Source organism: Nomascus leucogenys, chromosome 19 (assembly GCF_006542625.1).
Source record: "Nomascus leucogenys isolate Asia chromosome 19, Asia_NLE_v1, whole genome shotgun sequence".
NCBI classification, from domain to species: Eukaryota; Metazoa; Chordata; class Mammalia; order Primates; family Hylobatidae; genus Nomascus; species Nomascus leucogenys.
Genome location: NC_044399.1, coordinates 15,962,360 through 15,969,196, shown reverse-complemented (window position 1 = coordinate 15,969,196; position 6,837 = coordinate 15,962,360).

Here is a 6,837-nt window from a genome sequence, read left to right as displayed (position 1 = left end):
CACTTTGTGCCAGAAACATAAGCAGAGGGAATAAAAGTGGGAATTTTGATCCCCTGAATGTAATTTAACAGAGAAGCCAATACCTGTAGGGAATGCAGGTGACAATGAGGGAAAAAGAAGGCTGGCTGATTGGGACAGAAACCACCAGAGGGAGGAACACTATTGGCAGGAAATGACCAGATTCAGGTCCTCACAGTTAAGTAGGATGAAGGGTCTGGTCTCAGAAAGACCACTCAGATGAGCTTGCACATCCTGGGCTTCTCAGGGTGGTCCTCTCAGCTTCCCACACTCTGATGTAACATCAAGCACTGTCTCCTCACTCGGCCAACTTCCAGTGCGCAGAGGCAATTTATTGTGTGCAGGGCACAAGTGGTTCCATCCACATTCTGATCCAAACCGTGCAGCACCCCGGTGAGGCAGGAGTTATCGTCATCTTACAAAGAAAATAGAGGCCCCAAGTTTGGAAGGGACATACGAAGAATTGCTTAGCAAGTTAAAGACCCAGTCTGTGAGTCACATCTGAGCGTCCTCTCTTCAAAATTATCTGGGCTTCCCAGCAGGGCCAGCATACCTCATCTCTGTGAGCAGTATGAGGGAACTTGGGTGGGCTGGGGTGAGCAGCATGTCGTGGGTAGGTCCAAGCACTGAATCTCTTAGCCATGGGAATAGCAGTGCCTAACAGTCATTGCTCCAGACAGTCCCATATCAAGAAGCCGGAGTGCTTGTCCTCTTGCTTCCGTTTTTGGAGAATGTGAGCTAGATCCATTTAAATGAGCCATTTTGATGACTGTAGAACTCCTTCTAGAACAATAGCACCTAACCTTGGCTACACATCAGAATCACCTGGGCAGCTTGAACAAATACTGATACCCCTTTTATACTGAGTTTTTCATTTAATTTATCCAGGGCATTCTAGTGGAGAGTTAAGTGAAAAAACAGTACTTTAGAAAGTCTTCTTTCAGTATCTATACACATGTTGTCTATGCAAGAATTAGGACAACTAAAATGTTTAATTATGCATTTATTCAGTAATAGGTAAGCTATTATAAACACTATTGCAATTTTAACGTCTAAAAATATAACATTTTCCCCCACTGTTTTGGATTCTCTTGGTAGCATAAATTTCAAAGAACAGAATTAGCTTATTGAACTAGCAGAATTAGCTGATTGAAATGTACGAACAATTTTAAAGTTCCTGATGCAAATTGACAAATGGTCCTCCAAAAATCGTACACCAATTTGTGCTCCCTTAATTTTTTAAAAAATAGGAATGCTCATGTCCAGCTTCCCCATCACCACAGTTTTTCAGTCATGGAATGGGCTTCTTAGGAGGTAGGGAGCTTCTCATTATTGGGGATGTTCAAGTGTATCTAAAGGGCGATTTGCTGAATGTGAACTGTATGCAGCCACTCCCCGAGTTTGGGTGGGGAATGCAGGACACACACAAAGCTTGGCTGCAAGATCCCGCCCCTGGTCCTGCCTATTTACTACTTCAGGGAAAGCCTGAATCCACAAGGCTATTTTCAGGTGATTGATGGGCAGGTCTAGGGTGGGAAGGCAGGTTTACTATGGAAAATGCTCAGGAGAGGCTGGGACCCATCAGTGTTAGGGAAATACTGCTGGAGTCAACATGTGTGAGAATGACCATGAGCAGGACAATGAGGGTGACGAAATGGAAAGGAAGATTGTGAGCTTCCCAAAACGCTTCCCTGGGCTTACATTATCTTTCAGCAAAGAGGTTCATCCAATATTTCAGGTGGTTTTACCATTGGGTGTTACTGACACACATTTGGAGTAGGAAAACAATTTGAAATCATTCTAAAATGTGTTGTTCATCTCTCCAAAACAGGCAGCTTGGGATAATAGAAAAAGCAGGGTATACAGAGTCAGACAGACCTGGGTTTGAAGGCTCTCGCAGACAGATCCCCTGGACTGTGTACAAGATTCCTGACTTTTCTGAGCCCCAGTAAAATGACAGTAATAATGTTCTCTCCATGTTCTTGGGATAACTAACATGCTAATTTGTATGTGAAGCACCTAGAAAGAGACTTGGCACATAGTTTATAATCAATAAGAGGGATCCGCTATTGCATTATTAATTAGAACATACTTATATCCTTCACTTTATGCACAAGTAATTACATGGTGAGAATGATGGCATTCGTGATCATTATAATAACAGTTACAAAAGCAACCTCCTACTGGGGACCTAGTATATGCTAGGCATTGCCAGTTGTGTAAATATAACCCCTTCTATTTATCTGGCACTTTAATAATCATCTAAGAAGTTTTATCTTTATCAAAAAAAGGAACTAAATAAATCTTATAAAGTCAGTAGAGACTATATTGTAAATGAAGAATCAAATGGTTCTGATGATTTGTCTAAGGGAATAGGAAAAGTATGTTAAATTTTTTTGGTAAGTAAATTGAATCCTACTCTGCAATCTCTAGGTCCTGTTATTTAAAATATTGTTGTAGAAAATGTTTTGTAATGTAATTAAGATAAACCTTCAATTTTACCTTATATGTCTTACATATCTTATAAAATTTGTAATATATAATATAATTATATATTATATTAAGAAAATAAAGCTTGTCTATTGCTGTTTTAATTTGATCTTTACAATTTTTAGAATAAGATCTGATGTCAAAGATACCGTTGGAGCTCCCAGCATCTCTGGTTTTTGGGTCTTCCTTCTATGCTCCAGGAAGTTTCATTATTGACTCCAGATTCCAGCAAATTCCCAGAGCTTAGGCATTTTACATGTCTGTGGTAGGGAGAGACAAAGAGCCTGTTTCCCAGGCCAGGTTCTGTTTACACTTCCTTGATCAGGGATAATGATTTGTTTATAGGAGACATTCTGTCTTCATTAAACTCACTTCTGGACAATCAATGAAGGGACTAAGATGACAGAACACATGTGTGTTTGAAGTTCACACATCCTGCCTTGCTCAAGCAGGACCAAGGCTCAGCCAAGACTTTCTTGTACTGACACCTAGGATCAGGATATCAAAAGCTCTAGTAGAATTAAGAAAGGATGACCCTTCCCAAAGGAACATAAATCAAATCTCAACAAATGACTTTGCTAATTATTCTTCTCTGATTAGTGTAACTCAGCGTAGGGCAGACCCTGCCTAGTATATTTCACATACAGTGCAGTCTGCCTTCCATTCCTATTAAAAAATCATACTTTCAGGTATTTAATAAATTAAAATCATTTCTGTAATTAAATTAGGTAATTATCTTTGCAAGCTCTATACAGAGAAACAGCCACCAACCTTAATTGGCTGATATGCCTTATAAACTGCAAGGCTCATGCTTTAATTTGAGATTAAATCAGAATAAAAGAATTTACACTAATCTTTCCTTCAAAAAAGTGGAATATTTTTAACTAGCTAGGCATAATACTTTTTAAAACTTCTCATTTGTGAAGATACTTTACAGTGCAAGTTAAAAATGTAAGCACAATGTAGTTCCTTTGTTATTAATCACTGGTTTGCAATCACTTGTTTGTCTCATCCTAGTTTTCTTCTCCAAGCTAAAGTATAGTTCTTCCTTCTAATTTGCCTTACACCTTCTTATCACCTATGTTACTTATTGCACCCATTCTCATGGGTGTGTAGTGGTGTCTCATTGCGGTTTTAATCTGCATTTGTCAAATGGTGAATGATGCTGAGTACCTTTTCCTGTGTTTATTCACTATTCATCATATCCTCTTTGATGACATGTCTATTCATATCTTTTGCCCTTTTTAAGTTATATTATTTGTCTTATATTATTAAATTGTTAAAATTCTTTGTAAATTCTAGATAAGTCTTTTATTTGATATATATTTTGCAAACATCTCCCAGTATGTTGCTTTTTTTTCATTTTCTTAAAATGTTTTTTTGAAGTGCAAAAGTGTTTAATTTTGATCGGGTTAATTGATCACGTGTTTTTTCTTCTATGAACTGTGCTTTTGGTGTAGTATCTAAGAAATCTCTGTGGAACCCAAGGTCTCAAACATTTTCTTTTATGTTTTCTTCTAAGAGTTTTTCTTGCTTTAGCTCTTACCTTTAATTCTATGATCCATTTAGAGTCAAGTTTTGTGCACGATTTAAGACGAAGATCTGAGCTCATCTTTTTTTTAATTTTTATTCATTTTTACTTTTTATTTCAATAGATTTTGGGAAAACAGGTGGTGTTTTGTTACATGCGTAAGTTCTTTAGCGATGATTTCTGATATTTTGGTGCACTCCTCACCTGAGCAGTCTAGACTATACCAAATGCGTAGTCTTATCCTTCACCCCCTCCCACCCTTTCCCCCAAGCCTCCAAAGTCCATTGTATCATACTTATGCCTTTGTGTCCTGGTAGCTTAGCTCCCACTTATGAGTAAGAACATATGATGTTTGGTTTTCTATTCCCGAATTATCTCCTCAGATGAGGAGGCTTTACTACTTGAACCCTAAGGCTATACTTAGGTCTGACATCCTCAGTTTCAACTGCATAGCAGGTGAACAGACTGATGCATTAAGAATAGGGAGGATCTTTTCCATGACATGTAGATAGTAGGAAGTATTTAAAGCAATTGCATTGGTAATAATAACCTGGGGACAAAAGGAAAGCAATTCTGTTGACCTTGTGCCCAGCCTGAAAACTCTGTTGAAGCAGCTCTCTGAGGTCTTTCCTCTTCATGAACAGATTCAATCCTTGTATTGACAAAGGTGTGAAAAATACGTTTATTTGTTCTTTTTTTTTTAAAAAAAAAAAAAAAAGGTGTTTCTGAGTGACAGATGAGCATCCCATGGGTACTCTCCCCTCCACCTAGGCATCACATCCAGGTTGCTCACAGTCTAGAGGGCCTCAGGGATCAATGGCAACAGCTGCAGCCAGGGCAATGTGGCAGCCTTTATTGCGGAGAACCATCTTAAGTTTGGACCCACACATTTTCCTACTGTGAACTAAAAACAACACTGTGGTTTGAAGAATTGTGGCTAAGACTATGTGAGTTGTAAATATGGAGTTAGTGTTTTAATCGAAGTCTTTATGACACAAAACCTGAGTCCTTTTTCCCTTGCCATAATTTATCATGAAAAGGCAAGTGGGTATGAGGTGTGGGGCAAGTGGGTATGAGGTGTGGGGCAAGTGGGTTCTTGCTGAGCCAGTGCCCAGAGGTCTAAGCTCCTTTGAAGTAGTATCCAGATGTCATTGTTTTTTTCCCAGAAAGAAAGAATTGGAAAGCAGCCTCACCTGCAAGGTTGAAAATCTTAGCACTTCACTCCTGGACAGAAAAATCACTGGGAATACACAACTCCCTGTTAAGAGATCTGGATCCTGATGCCAGCTCCACTCCCAACCAAGTGACCCTGACTAAGATATTTCAACTACCTGGGCCCCAGTTTCCTTATTTACAAATTTGTGATGTCAATTTGTGGTCTACCTACTTCTTGGTGATAATGTGTTTGAAAGACATATCTGGAGAAGGCAATACTTAATCAAAGAGGCTCTGTGATGCATATAATCTCTTTTTTCTAATCCTAGTTCCATCAACATTTCTGGCTGGCCATGGAAAATCATCCTCCCTTCCTGGGCCTGTCTCTTTAACTGTATAATGGAAAGGGCAATCTAAATGCATTTTGGAGTTCACTTAGCTCTGAAAATTGATGACCCTTGGCCTCTACTGGGTCCTGGCTTTTTGGCAAGGCCCAGCACATTTTGCCTATTCATCACACAGGGATTTTGTTGTCCTCCGAAGAGATGAGACAAGTTTTCCCATTGAATCTATCAGTCCAGAGAAGACCAGGGTCTCATTGCCTTCACTGGAGAACCTATGGCACTGGCCCAGGTCTGACAAAGGGCACCACGTGGGTATACCTAACCAGATAGTGTGATGTAATGCCCACCAGAGACCACAGACTTAGCTTGGGGATCAGGGAGCAAAAACAGACCCATTGGTTCTAACACACTTTTACCAGAGTTTGGGCATTTGGGGTTGGAGGAAGAGGAGAGGAGCGATGGGGATATAGCAGGGAAGGGAGCTGTCCTTTAAGTAGTACTGGAAGTAAAAATGCCAGATCTCCCACAGGTTGCAAGTATGGCTCATACTTGAAACAGAGAAATACTCCCACCAGAAAGAAGAATAATGGGACAAACAGATCTCAGAGTGAGGCAGAGCTGGATTGGAATCCCAGTTCTTTCACCCTATGGTGGTTGTGTGACCTTGTGCAAGGCTCTTAGCCTGGCCGCTGGCAGCTTCCCTCTCTACGGTGACAGAGCATCTGGGAAAGCAAAGTTCATTCTTTATTTATTTTAGTGAGAGGAATGGCAGGTTTTCTCTATCTAGATGGCCCAGGGATCTTCTCTGCTAGGTTGACCAACCAGCTTCCCTTGGTTAGGTAAAACACTAGGAAAGTTGTCATCGATTGCTCTCTAAGAAGGAAGTTTGGGATTTTTTTTTCTGGCCTATCAAAGCTGGCCTTTCCTGAAACTTTGGTTAGAAGAGTTGATTAATTAAAAAAAGAACAAACAGTGGACACATTTTCACAAGGGCCAAGCAACCTTCTGGAAAGAAAAGTTCCTAACTCCAGTAACAGTAAACCTCAGAAGAGGAGTGAGGAGCCTTTTCCACAAAGGATTCTGATAAGAGAGCCTCCTTGAAGGAAAGGCTCCTCACTCCTCTTCTGAGGTTTACTGTTACTGGATCCTCTCTGAGGATATGAGACAGCCCTTATTATCAGGACGGCAGAGGATCTTGGTGGTCCAGGCAGAAGGCCAGTTGCATTGTGAGGGAAAGGTGGGATCTTATAGCACTTGTGGCTGAGGATGGATGGATGGCGCCCCAGCAGACTCAGCCTT